Below are 23,415 nucleotides of genomic sequence, written 5' to 3'. Positions count from 1 at the left end.
TTCATTTCGTTATGTACCCAGTAATCATTCAGGAGCAGGTTGTTCAGTTTCCATGTACTTGAACAGTTTTGAGTGAGCTTCTTAATCCTGAGTTCTAGTTTGATTGCACTGTGATCTGAGAGACAGGATGTTACAATTTCTGTTCCTTTACATTTGCTGAGTGCTTTCCTTCCAACTATGTGGTCAATTTTGGAATAAGTGCGATATGGTGCTGAGAAGAATGTATATTCCGTTGATTTGGGGTGGAGAGTTCTGTAGGTGTCCATTACGTCCACTTGATGCAGAGCTGAGTTCAATTCCTGGATATCCTTGTTAACTTTCTGTCTCATTGATCTGTCTGATGTTGACAGTGGGGTGTTAAAGTCTCCCATTATTATTGTGTGGGAGTCTAAGTCTCTTTGTAAGTCTCTAAGGACTTGCTTTATGAATCTGGGTGCTCCTGTATTGGGTGCATATATATTTAGGATAGTTAGCTCTTCTTGTTGGATTGATCCCTTTACCATTATGTAATGACCTTCTTTGTCTCTTTTGATCTTTGATGGTTTAAAGTCTGTTTTATCAGAGTAGGATTGCAACTCTTACCTTTTTTTTTTTGTTTTCCATTTTCTTGGTACATCTTCCTCCATCCCTTTATTTTGAGCCTATGTGTGTCTCTGCATGTGAGATGGGTCTCCTGAATACAGCACACTGATGGGTCTTGATTCTTTATCCAATTTGCCAGTCTGTGTCTTTTAATTGGAGCATTTAGCCCATTTACACTTAAGGTTAATATTGTTATATGTGAATTTGATCCTGTCATTATGATGTTAGCTGGTTATTTTGCTTGTTAGTTGATGCAGTTCCTTCCTAGCATCATTGGTCTTTACATTTTGGCGTGTTTTTGCAGTGGCTGGTACCGGTTCTTCCTTTCCATGTTTAGTGCTTCCTTCAGGAGCTCTTGTTGGGCAGGCCTGGTGGTGACAAAATCTCTCAGCAGTTGCTTGTCTGTAAAGGATTTTTTTTCTCCTTCACTTATGAAGCTTAGTTTGGCTGGTTATGAAATTCGGGGTTGAAAATTCCTTTCTTTAAGAATGCTGTGGCCGGGTGCGGTGGCTCAAGCCTGTAATCCTAGCACTTTGGGAGGCCGAGACGGGCGGATCACGAGGTCAGGAGATTGAGACCATCCTGGCTAACACGGTGAAACCCCATCTCTACTAAAAAATACAAAAAATTAGCCGGGCAAGATGGCGGGCGCCTGTAGTCCCAGCTACTTGGGAGGCTGAGGCAGGAGAATGGCGTGAACCCGGGAGGCGGAGCTTGTAGTGAGCTGAGATCCGGCCACTGCACTCTAGCCTGGGCGACAGAGCAAGACTCCGTCTCAAAAAAAAAAAAAAAAAAAAAGAATGTTGAATATTGGCCCTCACTCTCTTCTGGCTTGTAGAGTTTCTGCCAAGAGATCTGCTGCTAGTCTGATGGGCTTCCCATTGTGGGTAACCCAACCTTTCTCTTTGGCTGCCCTTAACATTTTTTCCTTCATTTCAGCTTTGGTGAATCTGACAATTATGTGTCTTGGAGTTGCTCTTCTCAAGGAGTATCTTTGTGGCATTCTCTGTATTTCCTGAATTTGTATGTTGGCCTGCCTTGCTAGGTTGGGGAAGTTCTCCTGGAGAATATCCTGCAAAGTATTCTCCAGCTTGGTTTCATTCTCCCCGTCACTTTCAGGTATACCAATCAGACATAGATTTGGTCTTTTCACATAGTCCCGTATTTCTTGGAGGCTTTGTTCATTTCTTTTTACTCTTTTTTCTTTAAACTTCTCTTCTCACTTCATTTCATTCATTTGATCTATCACTGATACCCTTTCTTCCAGTTGATTGAATAGGCTACTGAAGCTTGTGCATTCATCACGTAGTTCTCGTGCCATGGTTTTCAGCTCTATCAAGTCATTTAGGGACTTCTCTACATTGGTTATTCTAGGTAGTCTTTCGTCAAATCTTTTTTCAAGGTTTTTAGCTTCTTTTTGATGGGTTCAAACTTCCTCCTTTAGCTCAGAGAAGTTTGATTGTCTGAAGCCTTGTGCTCTCAACTTGTCAAAGTTCTTCTCTGTCCAGCTTTGTTCTGTTGCTGGTGAGGAGCTGCATTCCTTGGGATGGGGAGAGGTGCTCTGATTTTTAGGATCTTCAGCTTTTCTCCTGTGTTTTTTCCCCATCTTTGTGGTTTTATCGAGTTTTGGTCTTTGATGATGGTGATGTATGGATGGGGTTTTGGTGTGGATGTCCTTTTTGTTTGTTAGTTTTCCTTCTAACAGTCAGGACCCTCAGCTGCAGGTCTGTTGGAGTTTGCTCAAGGTCCACTCTAGACCCTGTTTGCCTGGGTATCAGTAGTGGACGTTGCAGAAGAGTGTATGTTGCTGAACAGCAAATGGTGCTGCCTGATCATTCCTCTAGAAGCTTTGTCTCAGAGGGGTACCCAGCCGTTTGAGGTGTCAGTCTGCCCCTACTGTGGTGTGCCTGCTGGTTAGGCTACTCAGGGGTCAGGTACCCACTTGAGGAGGCAACCTGTCTGTTCTCAGATCTCAAACTCTGTGCTGTGAGAACCACTTCTCTCTTCAAAGCTGTCAGACAGGGACATTTAAATCTACAGAGGTTACTGCTGCCTTTTGTTTGTCTGTGCCCTGTCCCCAGAGGTGGAGTCTACAGAGGCAGACAGGCCTCCCTGAGCTGCAGTGGGCTCCACCAAGTTCCATCTTCCCCGCCACTTTGTTTACCTACTCAAGCCTCAGCAATGGCGGGCACCCCTCCTCCAGCCGCGCTGGTGCCTTGCAGTTAGATCTGACTGTTGTGCTAGCGATGAGGGAGGCCCCATGTCCGTGGGACCGCCAAGCCAGGTGAGGGATATAATCTCTTGGTGTGCTGTTTGCTAAGACCCTTGGAAAAGCGCAGTATTAGGGTTGGAGTGACCCGATTTTCCAGGTGCTGTGTGTCAGTTTCCCTTGGCTAGGAAAAGGAATTTCCTTACCCCTCGCGCTTCCTGGGTGAGGCAAGGCCTCTCCCTGCTTCAACTCTCACTGGGTGGGCTGCACCCTGTCTTGCACCCACTGTCCTGCACCCACTGTCCAACACGCCCCAGTGTGATGAACCGGGTACCTCAGTTGGAAATGCAGAAATCATCTGTTTTCTGTGTCTCTCATGCTGGGAGCTGTAGCCTGGAGCTGTTCCTATTCAGCTGTCTTGCTATCCATCACACATAAATTTCTTTTCTCCTGTCATCCCAGCTAGTGAAGAGGCTGAGGAAGAAAGGTCACTTGAACCTAAAATTTGAGGCTCCTGTGAAATATGATCATGCTACTATACTCTAGTCTGGGAGATGAGTGAGACCCTGTCTCTAAAAATAAAATAAAGAAATAACATTTAAACAAAGTCTGTTCTTGAGCTGTTGTTATGTATTTCTCTCTGTACTATAATTGACATAAAAGTTGAAGGCACAGAAAAAATAAACAATAAAGAAAAGAAGATAGCATTGTTCCACTTGCTTGAACTATGAATTTTATTACAAATAAATGTAAAGGTCTACAATTTGGCCAAAAAACCCCACAATGACTTGATTACATTAACAGCATTCATTCACTCAACTATTTTTTCTTGAGCACCCACCACGTGGCAACCTCTGGGTTAAGCACTGAAAATGCAACTGAGTTAACGTCTTTGAGAAGTTGTCTTTACTGTGATTGCAATCCGAATTGACTCTATAGTAAATTTACTTAAAAAGCTACAACTCCTTAACTATAATTCTAAAACAGAAAGGCTCTGCAAAATGAATTATGCAATGTATTAATGCTGAATGTTCAAAAATCATATTTTGGCAAATTCTTACTTGAATATATGAGAGAATATTTAGTTTTTATTCCCTAAGTATAAACAGATGATAGTTGACAGTGTTACTTGTGGCAAGTGTCATATATATTATGTAGAGTATGCCATTATTACTTTTATAAATCTGAAAGACTGAATTTTACATGTATTCTCAGACAAAATTTAGGGTATAGAGTTGTGAGCCTGACCAATCTTGGACTGCTTTAATGGAAACTCAGCACATGATCCAATGCAAAAAGAAGGTTCAGAATGGAACTGTTATGACAATATAGGGATTATTATGTGCAATAAGGAGTAGCATCATAGAAATGAATCAGGATTACAAATCATTATGTGATACACAGTTAAAAGATTCACATAAATATCTGTATCTATCTATCTATCTATCTATCTATCTATCTATCTATCTATCTAACTATCATCTATCTATCATCTATATGAGTGCCTAAAAGTTCAAGGCTTCAGTGAAGTATGATCATTATATCGTGTGTGTTTGCATATATATGAGTTATCCCACAGGGTAGTTTGTTTCCAGTCAGTGGAAAGAGCAAATATATGTCTGATGCACAATCATCGAGATCATGTTCTTTGCTCAAAGACATTATCCTCAGGAACCTGCTACAGAAAGAGAAAACAAAACACCCCATGTTCTCACTGATAAGTGGTAGCTGAATGACAAGAACACATGGACACATGGTGGGGAACAACAGAAACTGGGGCCAGTCGGAGACAGAGGGTGGGAAGAGGGAGGGCATAAGAAAGCGTAGCTAATGTGCTCTGAGCTTAATTCCTAGGTGATGGGGTGATCTGTGCAGCAAACCACCATGGCCCACGTTTACCTATCTAACAAACCTGCAGATCCTGCACATGTGCTCCTTAACTTAAAAGGAAAAAGAAAACATTAAAAGATTAAGTGGTGGCTCAAGGATTTTGCAAAGGATTGAGTTATATCTTATTTTTAAAGGTACTGTGGTCTTTGAGAATACAATACATAAACAGTTTGAAAAGGGGGTGATGATTTTTAAAAGGCAACATTTACTAAGTGGCTGATCTTCCCACTTTAACACCTCTAGGACACTTGACAGCAACTCACAAAGGTCGTCCTTCATCTAATGTTAGGGACACAGCTCCTCTTAGAGACTCTCCTTTCAAAGAAAAAATGAAAGCCATGGGGACCAACTTCAATGACCCTGATCTTTCCTAGGTGAAGGAGAAAAACAGGATTATTTAACACAGTGCTCCCAAATAGCCTATGTGGAAATGAGCTAGAATTACCCTTTGGGAGTTGTTTCTTTAACAAATATGTTTCTTATCAAAATACTGAATAAATATGCAGGATGTAGCAAATAACCAATACTCAGATCATGCTCAGAAACCACAAAGAGAAAATTGTGGCTCAGGTAAGGAAATCCAAGGATTCAAGTGCAGCAAGCAAGTTTAAGAGTTGCTTTTATACCCAGTTTATGCAGCTAATGCTTGAATAAAGACTTAAAAAGCAAGGGATTGCATTGGGGAGTTATACATGATATAAATGATGAATTGATGGGTGCTGATGAGTTGATGGGTGCAGCACACCAACATGGCACAAATATACATATGTAACAAACCTGCACGTTATGCACATGTACCCTAGAACTTAAAGTATAAAAAAAAAAAAAAGAATAAATGGCAACATGTAAAAGCAAAAAAAAAAAAAAAAAAAAAAAAAAAAAACAAAAGTTTTTTTTTTTTTTTTTTTTTTTTTTTTTTTTTTTTTTTTTTTAATGCATGAGGAATTCAGGAAAGGGGCCACTATATGGAAAGGTAAACTTGGACAGGAGAACCACTATTTCTATTCTATGGACATTGGTTCAGAATATGAGTTTGTGATTTGGGTTAGATTAATCTAATTTGAATTCTTTTATAACACATATCAGTTGCGTGATCCTAGGTTAATTTCTTAACTTGTTTAAGCCTCAATTTCCTCTCCAAAAGAATGTAAATAATATATTGTCTGTACTTTTCTGTTTTTTTAATTCACTTTTTCTCTCACAGCCATTAAGAAATTGGTGAAGTTCACCAAAAGCTTAGTTTCTCAAAACAATGAGCTTTCTCTATTTGTATCTTACTTGACAATGGTATGATATTTTTCACTATGAAACCACCATATTATCTACTCCTATAAACTTTCTTTTTCACTTGTTTTTGTAAATACAAATCAACTTTGCTACCCTCTTATATCTCTGCCTACTGCTTTGTCTATGTCATTTGAGATCTTGTCTCTTTTTATTCTAAAGTGAAGTTTTTCTTAGGTTCCCAACGTTCTTTCCATAACTACTCTCCCATTTTAATTCGTACTTAAGGTACGATATATATACTCACCTAAAAGTTGAGAATTTTCAGATAGCCATCTTCATCCCAATGGCTTCCCATTATCAGTTGACTTTTAAATTTTATTTCATTTTGTCAATTTCTTCTAAAGGAACACAATTCTTGGGCAATACATGAAGATGAAAAGGTGTGGATTCAGGGGATACTGATTGTACAGGGTGCTTGCAGATTATCTGGAACTAAGCAGAAGACTTTTCTTTTCCGTTTGATTAACAGGATCTTAATATGCCCTTTCTGTCTTCACTTTTCAATTTATGTATTTATGAATGGTTTGTGAAAAACTTTCTCGGACTCTAGTCAGCATGGCAAGTTGAAGAAGCTCTGGATGATGGATCTATGTTACCTTCAGAAACTCTTAAGGAGATTCCCTTTCAATTTATGAGTATGTTTGTATTAACCTAAAGATAGTACCCTACTTATTATCTGTAGTCCCTAGCAGCAGCCACACTGGCATTTGACTGTGGCAAATTTGGTAGTACCAGAAGCTGTCCACATACCCAAATATTCTGGGGGAACAGCTACTCAGTTTAGCGAGTCTTCTAGTACATTAACAAATATTTTACTAAGCCTCTAAAAATCTCCTTTCTCTGGGCCCTGTCTCCTTCCCACTCCTTCATGGGTGGCTCATGGGCATGGGCATGCCTATGCATACACCTACCTGTTGGGGGGGGTGTGTGGCAGGGGTGTGTTTCCCATCTTTCTAGCCATGTGGTATTCTCCAGGCCTCAGTCATCAGTTTCCGTATCTCTAAAACAAGGGCATTTTCTCTCTTTCTTTGTTTTCCTGTATCTCTGTCTCTGTCACTCTCTGTCTCTCTCACTCTTAATTAGCATACTTTAAAATTGACGTATTCAGTATAAAGAACAGTTCCATCATCCCCAAATAACTCCCTCATCCCAAATAACACACATACCTCTAACCCCTGGCAACCACTCATCTATTTTCTACTATAATAGTTTTGTCTTTTCAAAATGTCATACAACAAAAATGATACAGTGTGTAACTCTTTGAGATCAGATGATCTGACTTAGCATAACTTTGAGATTCAGACCAGTTGACATCTTTATCAATATTCCTCTTTACTTGAGTAACATTCCTTATATGAATGTTTCATTACATGGAGGTAACAGTTTCCCTGCCATTTCCCTATAATTGTCCATTGGTTAGTGGTAATCTCTACTTCTGTTCCATTTTGACCACCCTTTCCCATGGCCATTCCTGAGATATTTCTCTCAGCCAGAACTGTTTCACATTCACATTTGAAGTGCCAGGTCCTTCTATATTTCTAGCTGTCTTATTCATGCACTTTCTAGAAATCACTTGTATCTTAATATGTCTATATTTATCATTCCCTTCCTTTCTTCTCTGTTTGTCTCATAAATATTCCCTCAGGAAACACCCTCCCATGCCACTCCCTTTATCTGGCTTCTTATTCATTCCTCTTGCTGTGTTCATTAACCTTAACTCCTCTTATAGCTCACCCCAGCCTCTTGGCATTATTATCAAATATTATCACAGTTGAACGGCTGGATCCAAAAGTACTGACCAATAAGGAACAGAAAATAAAACTTGCATAATAGGGATAAGCGTTGGTACTAAACCTGAGGTTAGTATTTTACTCCATAACTACAAGGAAGATATACAAGTATTTCTCTAAGGTAGTTTGAAAAGTCTAGATATAGAAACTGGATCCTCACATGAGTTCAGTATATAATTATAACAGAATTAAACATCAATTATGTATTCAAGTTGCTAGTGTCTTAAGAAGTTCACATTTTTATCTAACTGATTGTCACAAAAATACTTCAAGTTACTTTTCATTATAATTCTGACTACACGTGAAGAGACTGACACTTAGGTGTCTTACTTAGGTAGGTTAAGTAATTTATCCAAAACCACACAATGTAGAACCTAAGCTAATTCAGCCATAGAAACACAATATGTGGTATAAGTGAGGTAGAGGGATTTCTCTCCTTCCTATGCAGTCAGATGAATACTGAGATAGAATATTTAGTTCACCTATCACACATTAGATGGGACTTTACATTTCTGTCTGTTGAAGATTTGGGTGTGGGGATAACTCAAGGTATCATATCCAAGGGATGCATGAAGGCAGGTGAGTCTAACAGAAAGGGAAAGGATGTTGGCAAGGCTATGTTCATGAAAGTATATGTAAAATCCCCATTAAGCTTCTTTCTGCCTGCATTGGCAACGTTTATGAATAATGTGTATGTAAAAGTGTGCTATATACTCATAAGTGTTTCATGTGCCTAGGGGTGTCAAACACTTTTGAGTTTGTAAGTGTATACTTCTCTAATGTGTCTGAACATCTCTATTTCCTTGTTTCTCAATAAGTATGTATCATAGTGAATATCTGATAAATGTTTGAGGAACAATTTAGTGTTTACCTATTCATCAAAATTTATTAAATGCCTAATCTGTATCAGATATAGAATTATCTGGCAAAATTTATGATTCCTAATTTAAACAGCTGTGTAGCCTAGTTAGGGATAAAGGCATGCATAGGTTGAAATGAGCTATAGAAAAATGCAGTATATTTATCAGAAGTCTTCAGGGTCATGAAAAGGAATGGTCAACTGACAGTGCCAGGGACTCATATGTGAAGTGACTTTAAAGGAGAAATTAGCAGAAGTTTTCTTTCCATATCTCCTCATCATGTTACAATGATGGAAGAGATTAAAACAACAAATACATGTAGACAGCAATGTTTATCCTGGTTAGATGTTTTAATCTAAATCTATCTTGGGGTGTTAAAATGCATTTGTTCACCTTCTTTAAAATATAAATTAAGGTAGGAACCTGTAGATACAAAAAGTTAGAAAAAGAAAAAGAGAATAAAGATGACAAAGACCTACTAATCATAGAAAATGAGAAGCATTAAAAAACTGGTTTACATAAAGAAAATAAGATGGATAGATAGCAGCTCCTTATAAAAGTGATAATTTGCGGAAAAACCATAATCCATATTCTGAGTTCCTTCACATAAAATAATACAAATCTGCTGTGGTAAGTTACAAAGAGATAGATTTTTTTATAATTTTATAAAAGATATTTTAAACAGAGTTATACACCACAGGAATAGACTATCTCATATATTCTCACTTATCAGTATAAACATCTCAGAAAAATCTGCAAAATAATTTCATAGCATTTTAAATATTTAAGAACAATGTAGAAAACTGAAACAGTTCTAAGTTTCCTACAAACTTAGAGTCTCACATATTGCATTACCCAACCTACCTGCAAATACTTTTATGCAAATTTGCACATGCTACTGTAGTCAAAAATATATGTACATTACAGGCATTTCCTGTGTGTAACTTGGTTCTAGTTGCTTCTTTCAGAAATATCCTCTATTTTTGATTTACCTGATAAAATCACTTTCCTGTCCAAAGTCTTCTAAATACTTCTAGACTAACTACTTTTTAGTACATCTAAGAAGACAAGAGTTTTGTCTCTTATCCACCTCTGAGTCAAAAACCAGCATGTCTGTCAATTAGTACATAGTTCCCACAGCCCCACTTAGCTCTGGATCAGAGTTCTACTTGGCATTGTTTGCAACTACATGGACGTAAAATGCATAGGTTCTCTTGAAAAAAAAGTTGTTTTTGCCATGATGCTCTCTGAAAGAGACTAACCTTCCCTCTTCCTTCGCAGAGAAAGACTCGTGTGTAATCCTTGACAATGTAATCTCATTTATTTATTCCCATCTCTACCCATATGTGACCTTCATGTCTTTGCTGTAAGCACCTACATCCTCAATATGTACACTAGGATAGTATAAAAGTAATAATAATAGTAGTAGTAATAATAACAATAAAATGATTATAGCTTATACTATGCACAAGGCACTGTTGATATATTACTTCATTTAGTATTCACAGTAACTCTGTGCCTCAAATACTATTGTAATACCCTTTAAGAGGAGGAAACTGAGGCACAGGGCCCTAAATTAATATTCCAAGATGAAGCGGCTACTAATTGACAGAGGGCATAATTCAACTCATGATACTTGGCTCTAGAATATATGCTCTGAACCATTATACAATAATAATTCATTAGGAAACATTTTTTAAAGCCTAAGTTATTTGCTCTGAAATAAGATACAGTTTGGGGTGAGAAAGCTTAGATTCCATGAAATATTACAGAATTTGGTAGTCTTTTGGCACTCCAGGTCTTATTTTTACTGCTTAAACATAATAAAATTATGACTTTATTTTGCAATAATATTCCTGTTATTTTTGGAAGCATAGGGTGTGGGATAATGCTAATTACTAGTGACTAGTATGGCAGAAACAATATGAGTAACTAAAATCAATATACTTCTCAACAATTTCCAACAGCCTTCGCAATTAACTTGGCCATGTGACTGATTGTGACTAAAATAATGTGGAAATAATAATGTGTTACTCCCCAAGGCAGAGTGCCCTTCTATCATTTTCTTTCCCCTCCCCTATGTGGCAAAAGTAAAAGATTCTGAAATAATAAAGTCAATCACAGGAAGGCACCTGGATTCCTAGCCCACTGCTTGGAGGACAGCACTCAGGACCATCACCATCTGACTTTGACGTAGCAATAAACAAACCCACATTTCATATGAAACTGCTTAAAATGAACAGCACAACTCATGTTTCTGATGTTGCATGTTTGTCTTTATTTGTGGCTTGTTTTGCTTCCACATCAATCCACTCAAGGCCTACATTCTGCTATAATGCCATTTCAAGCTCTTACCTTACAGGCTGAGAAAAATGAATCTGAATTCCTGAACTCCAAAAGTGATAAAGACATTTTTAGTACAGGCTCCAAAATTTTCTCATTTTCACAGGTTTTCTTCAATTGATCATTAGTCATGATTTGCAAGGAATCATTCAATGTTTTCTAAATCCATTACTGCATTCTGACACATATGACATTTTAACTATGTTCCAGATTTTTGAATGAGAAGAGTAGATTTTAAATCTTTTCAACACAAAAAAATAAGTGGTAGATTTGTTAATTAGCCTTATTTAACCATTTAATGTTGTAAACATATACCAAAGCATCATGTTGTACCCCATGAATACACACAATTATAATTTGTCAATTTAAAATAAAATAAAAAATGACACTTGGACATGCTTCAAGTAGTCTGTGCTTATGTCTGGATTAAAAATTGATATGGACTTATCCTAATGTTTTTCATCATAATATGGGTTATATGGTCCATTATTATTTCCTATGCATTGATCTGGAGAAGGCTTCAATCCGTTTACTCTTTGTGGAAAATATCTGTAAACCTTCTGGTTCACTCTGCTGTGGCAATTTCAGTTTAGGCTAGTAAGCACAAGGATGCCTTCTTCTCTGATTTTTCCCACAGTCTGTTGGTCACAGAATAACATGAGTGATTACTAATGAAAGAGTGAGAATGTTATTGGTAGTCACAATGACAAAAAACAAATAACTACAGTCAAAATGTTGTTTTTATTTTTATTAGTGGATTATATTTCCTGACATATATGTGGCAGGACTCTTTAGAGAAGTAGCTGAAGCTGCTGTTATGACCACTAGAGGGAAGAAGATACCTGTGCAGCTAATGGTCCAAGATGGCGGAGCCACAAGCAAGGAAAGTGTTAAGGAGGCCTTTTTTTTTTTTTCTTTTTTTTTTGGTTTTGAGACGGAGTCTCGCTCTGTCGCCCAGGCTGGAGTGCAGTGGTGCTATCTTGGCTCACTGCAAGCTCCGCCTCCCGGGTTTACGCCATTCTCCTGCCTCAGCCTCCCGAGTAGCTGGGACTACAGGCGCCTGCCACCATGCCCGGCTAATTTTTTGTATTTTTCAGTAGAGACGGGGTTTCACCGTGTTAGCCAAGATGGTCTCGATCTCCTGACCTCGTGATCCGCCCGTCTCGGCCTCTCAAAGTGCTGGGATTACAGGCTTGAGCCACGGTGCCCGGCCAAGGAGGCCTTTTGATTGAAGCTGAGTGCCCCCACCTCACAGGGACAGGACATCTGGATACTCCTCCCAGTTTCTCCAGTTTCCCATTTTCCTAGTATATCTCCTGATAAAATGTCTATACTCACTTCCCCATTCCTAATAATAAAGCAAGGCTAGTTAGTAAGACATCACCTTGCATTTTGAAAATCCCATAGGCTTTCGAAATGATTTCATATATTGGTCTTTCTTTATTCCAAGAGTCCAGAAATCGCAACATCACCTTTGATTCAATGTAATGGAAAGAGTTATTTCAAGAGACAGAGAAAAGAATAATTTAATTTCTTTCCCCACACCTCCTTCCCTGTCTCTTACACTGTCTTCCTTCCTTGCACCCTCCCCATTTCTCTCTCTCATTTCTCAGAAATATATTTTGAAAGGATTCACAGCAGACAGCTAAGGCTGTTTTTTTCTAAGCAGAGAAGTGATATTGAGAAGGTAGGATTGCGTGAGCCCTTTCAGTTTTTTAGTTTACATGCATCTGTATTGTTAGAATGTTTTATAATATAAATAAAATTATTTCTCAGTTGTATACTAGCTATGTAATCTGTGGATATTTCCTTACTTATTGTAAGCTATACTTTACTCACTTGGAAAACTCAAATAAATACCTGCTTCATAGTTATTAATAAGGATTAAGTGAGATAATGCACATAAGATTCCTATTAGTAACAGATAAATACACACACACACACATTGAAAGGGTTCTTACTTTGTGCTAGGAATTATAATAAGTTCATCGATGCATTATATCATTAAGTTCTAATTTCAATACTAGAAGGCAGGTACTAGCTATATTTCATACTGGATACCTCTAGAGTCATAAAGATAATTAAATGCCTTTTGTCATATATTTATTCAAAAGGGTAAACTCAAACTGTGGCTTATCTAATTTTATATATCACCCTACTAAATATGACCCTATTGTGCTATTTTATAAAGTTATTCTCTAGTTATTATGAGGATGTTGAAAGACAGAGAGGATGGAGTGCTATCCCCCCAAACAGCCTCACAATTAAGCTAAGCAGCTAAGAGTCTTGCAGGGTAGTGTAGGGACCACAGGGTTAGGGGAGCAGTAGAATTATACTCCCACTTTAGTTTGATTTCAAGCAATCCATACACACACAGCCCTGAGCACTTACATATTATACTATGCTCTATACTTTTTGTTTAAATGTATAAATAAGTGGAGGAAAGAATAGATAGATAGATAGATAGGTAGATAGATAGATGATAGATAGAATAAATGCTTGCCTTCATAGCTGTCTCCCTACCTTGTTCAAAATGCTCCTGCCCATACCAAAGTAACTTACCTTCACTTAAGTCGTCAATTCCTAGGTTATATTCTGATGTCAAAGGAAGTCAAAAGGTGTGAAAAACAATTTCTGATCCACAACTCATGCTTTGTAGATGACTAGATCAAAAAGTTTCAGCCACATGTTAACAGTGGACAGGAAATGTGGACAGGAAATCTCTTTTCCCTACATCTGAGATCCCAGCTTCTAAGACCTTGAATTCTCACTCTTGATGCAAGAGACCTTGGAAGTATACAGGGAAGCTGAGCTTGGTCAAAAGAGGAGAAAAGTATGTTGGCCTCCAATGGCGCAGCTCAAACTTTTCAAGCCTTCTCTAATCTTGAAGGTAAACAAGGGTCTCATTTCTTTGGTAACTTCAGGGAAAGTAGACAAGGACTTGCCTGGTGCTTTTGGTAGGGGAACTTGCACTTTCCCCTATTCTGGAGGAAATATTTATCTCCAGGTAGTTCCCTTTTTGCACCAGTAGTGCTTTGAAGAGACTTCCACCTGGTAACAGTTAAACAGCAACTACAGGGCCTTGAACTGCACTCTTTCAATCCGGTCCCCACAGTTGAAAAGACCTAAGCTCGTGCTTGATTTAAGCCCTTTTTGTTCATAAAAAATTGAGTTCTAATCTCCCTCTCAACCCTACAGTCACCATTTGGTACATTAAAGATGTGTTGTCTACTGTCTAGTATCCCTCAGGTAGTGTCAGGAATGAGTCGTTTAAACAGTCTGCAAGCCAGGAGTGATGGCTTACGTCTGTAATTCCAGCACTTGCGAGATAGAGATGGGAGGACTGTTTGAGCTCAGGAGTTTGATATTATCCTGGAAAACACAACAAGACCTCGTCTTTACTTAAAAAAAAAAAAAAAAAAAAAAAAAATTAGCCAGGCATGGTGATGCACACCTGTAGTCCCAGCTACTCAGGAGGCTGAATTGGGAGGATTGCTTGAGCTCAGGAGGTCAAGGCTGCAGTGAGACATGATCCTACCACTGCACTCCAGCCTGGACGGCAGAGTGAAACCTTGCCTCACAAAACAAAACACAAAAACAAGCAAGCAAACAAACAAACAAAAATACTCTGCAATGCACTTCCTTGATGCTCTACCATGTAGGTCTGGGTATTTGTACACATTATCTCATTGCTGTTCACAATTATTAGATTAATTTTCTGATATTGATATTATTCCTAGAAAGCTAGGTCTCAAGATGATGACTTTCATTTTCTGGACTTGTAATAGCTTTCTCTTTTATTCACCATATTGTAACTTTCTTAGAGTAGTAAAAATATAAAGTTATTGTGAATTTACACAAACACAACGACCCATATAGACGTTGATGTGAAATTGTCTATTGTCAATTTATGGGGAAACAAGTATGTACTTTTTCTACTAAGCTACTGAAACAGGAATAACAGAACAAGATTGAAAGAATACATGTTCCGAAATTCCTTGAGTATTGTACAAAGACAAGCACATGGACCTGCGAGGAGGGTTATTGTCCATGACTGGTGTGTGAGGACAAATGCGGGTTTATAATAGATGGGACAGCATCTAGTGCAATGACTTTGCCATCACTTTTAGAGAGCTCTTGGGGGCCCAAGTACACAAGAGGGGATGCAGGGTATATGTAGACATCTCATATTATTCTTTTTCTTAGTGGGAGAATAAGAATAGTCATGGCTTGAGTTTATCAATGATGAGCCCTTTCCTCTCTCCCACTCAGCAGCTATGAGAAGGCTTGCCCTGCCCCTGTATGAGGCTGACTCACTCCAAGGTCCAGCAATGGGTAGGGCTCTGTCAGGGCTTTGATAGCACTATCTGCAGAGCCAGGGCCGAGAAGGGGTGGACTCCAGAAACTCTCCCTCCCATCTCCGAGCATGGTTTGCTTATTTTTGCATTTAAATGATATATTTATTTTTAAAGAAATAATAGGAGACTGCCCAGCCCCGGCTGTGACATGGAAACTATGTAGAATATTTTAGGTTCAATTTTTTTTTTCCTTCTCTCAGTTAGAGGCAAACGGGCTCACTGCACATACACTGGGCAGCAAGTCAGGAGCTTTGAATCCAAGCCTGATCATTTCCATGATAAATTACATCATACCGAGAAAGCCCCCATCCTTCTCTGAGCCTCAGTTTCCTTTTTTATAAGTAAGAGTCGGAGCGAATGATTTCCAATACCTCTCATTTTAATACAAAATTTCTGTTGATTAAATTCATGAGCCCCCGTAACTCTAAGACTGAGAAGGAAATTGAACCTGAGACTCCTTGACTGGCAAGATGTCCCCAGAAGCTCTCACTCAGCAATAAAATTCTCATCTTCAACCAGGCCCACTGAGTATCAGATGCGCATGCACTAGTTCATGTGTGTAAAAAAGAGGATGCTTCTTTCCTTTGTATTCTCACACACCTTTAGGAAAGAACTTACCACCCTTCCCAAATAGCCATCCCAATAACTCATTTCAGTGATTCAACCCTTGGCTTTATAAAAGCATTGGGCAGTATACAGCAGAGGATAAGAGTACAGACTCTGGAGCCAGACTACCTGAGTCGTTAGTGACTCAGTTTCTCTTAGTAGTTGTATAACTCAGTCTCTTCATCTGCAAAATGGAGGGTTTTTTGTTTGTTTTTTGAGACAGGGTCTCACTCTGTCACCCAGGTTGGAGTGCAGTGGCACAATCTCGGCTCACTGCATCTTCTCCCTCCCAGGCTCACCAGCGTCCTGAGTAACTGGAACCATGGTACACACCACCACACCTGGCTAATTTTTTGTATTTTTGATAGAGATGGGTTTTCACATATTACACAGGCTGATCTCAAACTCCTGAGCTCAAGCAATCTGCCTGCCTTGGCCTTCCAAAGTGCTGGGATTATAAGCATGATTACAGGGGTTTTAGTAGGCTCATAAGATTGTTGTGCAGCCTGAGTGAGTTAATACATGCAAAGAGTTTAAAGCAGTGCCTTATAAATGCTAGCTACTCTAGAAATGTTTGCTAGTATTTTTTGTTTAACTGCAATCGTTCTCGCTGCAGCTGAAAACTATTGTTCTGTACTTTATGCCTGTTCATCTTTAATAGTAATAATAAAAATAACTGACATTTATTGAAGGTTATCAGAGACTATAATAAGTGCTTTGCATAATTTATCATATTTAATACTCTTGGATTCTTTCAGGTAGACACTATTATTATCCCATTTTACTACAGTTAAAAAAACTACTTCTCAACTTACTCAAGCATACATGTACACTCTCTCTCACACATGCAAACATAAACTACTAGCAAATAGTAGAATTGAGATTTGGTCCTAAGTATCTCTTTGCTCACTATCCAATAAATATTTATTGACATGTACTCTTGGCAGTCTGTATGTTGGATGCTGGGGATACCAAGGTGTTAAAATTTAAGCTCCAGTCTCTGTTTCCAAAGGCCTCCCAGGCCAAGTTATTCATTTAGAAAACATTTTTTACTCTCTGCATTCCACTGTTTTTCCTAAATGACTAAAAAATTACACTACATGTAGTAAAAAATACACTACATTCCTCTGTGGCCTGTTCTAGGATGATAGTCTGACGTTCCTAACCTGAGCATAACATCCCTGACATCAGGAAAGACTACACCATGTGGAGAGAGTGTGGGGGTTTTGATTGCTATCTTCAGTTAGATGGTTAACTTTGTGAAGCTGAAAACTGTGGCTCTCTGGTTGACTGTTAGAGTTCTGGCACTTGTCACTATGCCTCTTATTTGTGTTTAACAAATGCATGAATGCTTCAGAATATGGAATTTTATCTTCAGGAATAACATATCAAGTTATAATATGTAACCCAGGATTAGAAGATTCTTCTGTATGTAATAATTTTGTAAACATTAAGCTGTCTAGCAAAAACAAGGGCTTGGAAAATATGTGAGCTCCTCACCATATAGAAAGCTTTTAACCCATCATTGAATAAATCCCCATAGGGGATTCCTACCCTAAGCAAAATGCTGGTCTTGATTAATTCCCAAACTCATATAGCTCTGAGAAGGTCTATGCTATTACGTTTTCTTGTCTGCTACCCCATCATATACACAACAATAAACGCAGGCCTAGGCATGATTGAAGGCTCTCTCATAAGTCTTGGATGCATGAATCAGATTATCAACAGAAATGTTGAGACAAACTATGGGGAAGCAGAGCAAGAAAGAGCTCTGAGTGAAATGGAAACCACAATTCTTCCTCCCCATTCAGGGCTCCAGCAGGTAGAAATCTGGGACTTTGTGAAGCCTGGCTTAAAATCAGAAGCCCCATTGGATAAGAATAGGAAAGAACCCAGAGCCTATGCTGAGCAGGTTTCCTTCTTGTGACGGGGGGACTCCTGCCCCAAACTTCCAGGGATCCCTCTCTGAAGTCTTTCCTGCTGAAATCTGCTCACTTCTATCTGGAAATGGTTTCTCCACTGTCCAGGCCCTGGCTAGTTGAAAGAGTTACCCATGTGGAAGCCCTCCTAGAATCCAGAGACAAGTATTGAGATTCCTACTTTCAGCATTGGATAACCTGGATCTGCTTGCCCAATGTTCTTCCTTAGCTCCTACCTTTGACCTTGATCCTCCCTTATCTTCCTGAACCCTGCTGAGATGATCTATGTGGGGAGAATGGCTCCTTTGAGAAACATCTTCTTCATTACTGGCTTGCCCCCCATTCCCACTCTAATATCCAGAATCACCATAAGAAGAATATAATAAGAGGAATCACTGTAGGTGAGGGAAAATTAAGAGGTATACGTGATGGGATGAGTACGAGAGGAGAGGAAAAGGATTAGTGGATGATAAAATCTACTATTTGTTGAGACTTTTTACATTCTAAAGTGTAATCAATTTTGCTTTTGTTTTCCATCGTCGTACTAACTCCTTAAATAAACACTATTATTATCTTTATTTTGCCATGACGAGACTGAACTCAGAAGAGTCAAGCATTTGCCTTAGGTCAGACATGTCAGAGACAGTGCCAGACCCATGTGAGACTCTGTGGCTACTGCTCATGGACCCTGTGCCACACTGATGAGGAGGATCAGATGGATGGGGCAATGAAGCAAATGAATCATTCTGAGGATAAAGGAGGCAGCCATGAAGAAGTCTGTGACTGTAAATTTGGGAGCAGGAGTCTCCAAGGACTTGGATTTCAAGGAATTTTGACTCAGTGAACCCAAGACCCTCATGGTGACTTTGGGCACTGGTGTGCAAGATGTGTCTATCAGAGGTCCCAGGGAGGGTGGGGCCAGGGCTGGCCACCAGCTATCAGGGCCCAAATGGGTTATAAGCTGGCAGGCTCAGATAGGTGGTTAGGTCAGGTTGGTGGCGCTGGGTGGAGTCCATGCCTCCCAGAAGCCAGGAGAGATAGACCATGAGTATAGGGCAGGCATGGGAAAGGTGGGGGAGGCACAGCATAGCAGCATTTTTCATTCTACTACTACATGGGACTACTCCCCTATCCCCCCAGCTAGGGACAAGTGCCTTGACTCCAATGTTTTCAGGCTCACCATCTATAAAGTAAGAGTGATAATTGTGTCTATCTTGTGGGGTTATTATGAGGATCAAAGGAGATGCACACTCTCTGGACCAGTGGCCTAACAATTCAGGACAGAGCTATGGGCTTCCTATGGGTCAGTGGTCTCAACGTAGCAGGCAAGTTCCAGAAGATAGTACCAGCCACTGTTAGAGATACGGTGCCAGTCTCAGAGCCTGATGTTAATTTAGCAATGGACTGGGACCCTCCTCCAGTAGAACCATCTAACCAGATGCTTCAGTCAAAGTCCAAGCTTAGCTTTCATTAAAGATTAAGCTTCTAAGCAGGGCACAGATGAAATTGTCTAACAGCAACTTTGCCATCTAAAAAAATCTCACTTAACTGGAAACATGGAAGCCCAAGGTTCTGAACATGAGAAATTTTTAGGAATCTGCACAGGAGTTGAGAGGGAAACAAGATGGTGAAGGGACTAGAAACCACATGAGAGACACGAGGAAATAGTGTAGATTTAGGCTGGAGGTAAATGAAAGAGAAATGGGAGTTAATATTTACTGAAATCTTTCTATACATCAGGTGCCATTTTATGATATTTAATAATCTCATTACATATAGTAATTCTGTGAGGTATGTATTACTGAACATATTGTAATTAATACTAATGATAAATACTAAGTACCTCTCAAGTACTTAGTATATGCTAGAATCAAATTTAAGTTTATTATATGAGGCCGGGCATGGTGGCTCATGCCTGTAATCCCAGCACTTTGGGAGGCCAAGGCAATGCGATTACCTGAGGTCAGGAGTTCCAGACCAGCCTGGCCAACATGGTGAAACCCCTTCTCTACTAAAAAATACAAAAAATTAGCCAGGTATGGTGGCACACATCTATAATCCCAGCTGCTCAGGAGGCTGAGGCAGGAGAACCACTTGAACCCGGGAGGCGGAGGTTGCAGTGAGCTAAGATTGCACCGCTGTACTCCAGCCTACGCAACAGAGTTAGACACCGTCTCGGAAAAAAGAAAAAAAAAAAGTTGGCTTTGCAGACACTGCCACTGAGGAAAATCCTGTACTATTAGCTGTGGTCAACCCCACTGTGTTCTTCGACATTGCCATCGACGGCGAGCCCTTGGGTCACATCTCTTTTGAGCTGTTTGCAAACAAGATTCCAAAGACAGCAGAAAATTTTTGTTCTCTGAGCACTGGAGAGAAAGGATTTGGTTATAAGGGCTCCTGCTTTCACAGAATTATTCCAGGGTTTATGTGTCAGGGTGGTGACTTCACATGCCATAATGGCACTGGTGGCAAGTCCATCTACGAGGAGAAATTTGATGATGAGAACTTCATCCTAAAGCATACAGGTCCCCGCATCTTGTCCATGGCAAATGCTGGACCCAACACAAACAGTTCCCAGTTATTCAACTGCACTGCCAAGACTGAGTGGTTGGATGGCAAGCCTGTGGTCTTTGGCAAAGTGAAAGAAGGCATGAATATTGTGGAGGCCACAGAGCACTTTGAGTCCAGGAATGGCAAGACCAGCAAGAAGATCACCCTTGCTGACTGTGGACAGCTTGAATAAGTTTGACTTGTGTTTTATCTTAACCACCAGACCATTCCTTCTGTAGCTCAGGAGAGCACCCCTCCACCCCATTTGCTCGCAGTATCCTAGAATCTTTGTATTCTCGCTGCAGTTCCCTTTGGGCTCCATGTTTTCCTTGTTCCCTCCCATGCTTAGCTGGATTGCAGAGTTGAGTTAAGTTTATGATTATGAAATAAAAACTAAATAACAATTGTCTGTCCTTGTTTGAGTTAGAGTATTGATGTAGGCTTTGTTTTAGGCAGTGATGGGTTACTTCTGAAACATCACTTGTTTGCTTAATTCAACATAGTACTTAGATTTTTTTTTTTTTTTTACTTTCCAGACCCAGGAAGTCTCAATGTTTGTTGAGTGGAATATTGAGAATGTAGGCAGCAGCTGGGCATGGTGGCTCACTGTCTGTAATGTATTACCTGAGGCAGAAGACCACCTGAGGGCAGGAGTCAAGATCAGTCTGGGCAACATGGTGAGACGCTGTCTCTACAAAAAATAATTAGCCTGGCCTGGTGGTGCATGCCTAGTCCTAGCTGATCTGGAGGCTGATATGGGAGGATTGCTTGAGCCCAAAGTGAGCTATGATCATGCCACTGTACTCCAGCCTGGGTGCTACAGTGAGACCCTGTCTCTTAAAGGTAGGCAGAGGCAGGAAAAGCAAGGAGCCAGAAATAAGAGGTTGGACCAGTGTGCATTGAGTTCATACATTTAGAGGTGTTCTTCAAGATGACTAATGTCACAAATTGAGACATCTGTTATGGTTCATTTTTTTTTTTTTTCTAGAGTGCAGTGGCACAATCTCAGCTCGCTGTAGCCTCCGCCTCCCAGGTTCAAGCGATTCTCGTGCCTCAGATTCCTGAGTAGCTGGGATTACAGGCGTGTGCCACCATGCCCAGCTACTTTTTGTAGTTTTAGTACAGATGGGGTTTCATCATTTTGACAAGGCTGGTCTCAAACTCTTAACCTCAGCTGATGCACCCGCCTTGGCCTCCCAAATTGCTGAGATTACAGGTGTGAGCCACCACACCTGACCTCATTTTCTGTAACAAAGCTAAGCTTGAACACTGTTGGTGTTCTTGAGGGAAGCATATTGGGATTTAGTCTGTAGGTCAAGTTTATACATCCTTTAGTTATGGTGGAATTCCTATATAGTGTCTAAAAAGCCAGGTACTAGGTGCTGCAGTCAGTCTCCCTGCAGAGGGTTAAGGCCCAGACCACCTGCAGTGATGAGGTACTGCTTCTAGCATATAGAGCCTCTCCCTAGCTTTGGTTATGGAGACTCTGAGGTTTTCCAAACCTGACAAATTTAAGCCATAAGATCTGGTCAAAAGGATACCTTTCCCATTAAGGTACAGTAATTATATGTACAGTACTTGCTGGCAATTAGATGTATAGGTTTAACAGTACATGTCAGGACAATCTAATCTGAGAAAACCCCTTCACTGCCCACCTTAACTGACCTCTAGGGTTCTTAACCCAGCAATCAAGTTTGCCTATCCTAAAGGTGTCAGATTTGATCATTTGGTGTGTTCTGCAATTTTTGTTTTACCATCTGGTTCCTTCTGCATGAATTACCACCACCACCACCACTTGCGCATCTCAGTCTTGTATGTTGTCTGGTTACGTATTCTCTGGGTGATATCATTCAGTGTCTTAATGTACTTGCGGCTCAGGCCTGAGCACAAGGTGGAAATAAACATAAAACATCCTTTCATTAAAAAAAAGTATATTATATGAATTAACTTAGTTTTACTCACACCAATACTTAGGAGTAGATTATTACCTCATTTATTGATGAGGAGCCCAATGTACTTGTAGTGTAAATCAACTTATGGAAAGCACAAGCTAATAAGTAGATAATTAGTGATTAGAAGTCAGATGGTCTGAGCTCTCCTACTGTCTACATTACACGAGCTCTCATTAACTGGGGACTTGAAGATCGAAGAGATGAAATAATCTGTCCAAGCTTACAGAGCCACTAAATAGTGAGGCTAGGATGTAGGCGCAGTTCTGCAACCACGGAAGACAGTGTTTTTTCAGCAGCAAAACACCAACTCAGATACTGTGGACCCAAGAAATTAGAAGTAGATATTCCTGCCCTGTGGCTCTTTCTTCTTACTTTTACTTCTTGGCGACTGGAAGTTATGGTTTAAGCCACAGTTGCAGATCATACTTCCTCAAACATAATTTCATCTCCTCAGGAAAGTTTGAGGGAGAAAGAGGTAAATAAAAATTTAGAAACAAGTTCAGAATAAAGAGACTCTCTCTTGGGTTACAGAGATTGTCATATGACAGATTATAAGCAGATACTTGAGAAAACTGAAGGCCCATGCCTGCCCAAATTACCCTTTGAACCCTGGGTCAAGCTGCAACTTTCGTTAAAGGGAGTGTTTATATGTTATAGTATTCATTTACTCTTCTGGTTTAACCCATTGGCTCTGTCTTCATCCTGTAGTAATCTCACTGCCTCAGAAACATACGTATATTTGTCTAGTTTAAGTTTGTGTGAAATTCTAACTAGGGTCAAGAACCGAGGGCCCTAAACTATGCTAGGGATAGTGCTGTGATACTGTGATAGGTATACAAAAAAATGAGAAGAAACTGCAAATTCTCTGCATCTCCCTTTGCAGGGTCTGACAACAAAGTTTCCCCAAAATTTACCAGTGCAAGCCATTTATCCATATGCTAACTACTTTACAATCATTTTGGGCTTCACATTGTCTATCTCATCTGTAAAAAGAATGGAAGAACTCAGTCCTACAGAACTCCCTATGTCATCCATGATGGGCTAGAGTTCCTCTTTCTCAAAAATTAGC

The 23,415-nt window shown here is 39.7% G+C and overlaps 1 pseudogene; it reads left to right on the top strand.

Moving 5' to 3' along the window:
- Nucleotides 1-19,087: 19,087 nt before the first annotated feature.
- On the top strand, nt 19,088-20,725 carry LOC104663400 (annotated as a pseudogene).
- Nucleotides 20,726-23,415: the final 2,690 nt, after the last annotated feature.

The sequence above is a fragment of the Rhinopithecus roxellana genome, chromosome 15 (assembly GCF_007565055.1).
Source record: "Rhinopithecus roxellana isolate Shanxi Qingling chromosome 15, ASM756505v1, whole genome shotgun sequence".
In the NCBI taxonomy this organism is placed as follows: domain Eukaryota; kingdom Metazoa; phylum Chordata; class Mammalia; order Primates; family Cercopithecidae; genus Rhinopithecus; species Rhinopithecus roxellana.
Note: the sequence above shows the minus strand (reverse complement) of the source record. Positions and strands in the feature narration are given on the sequence as shown.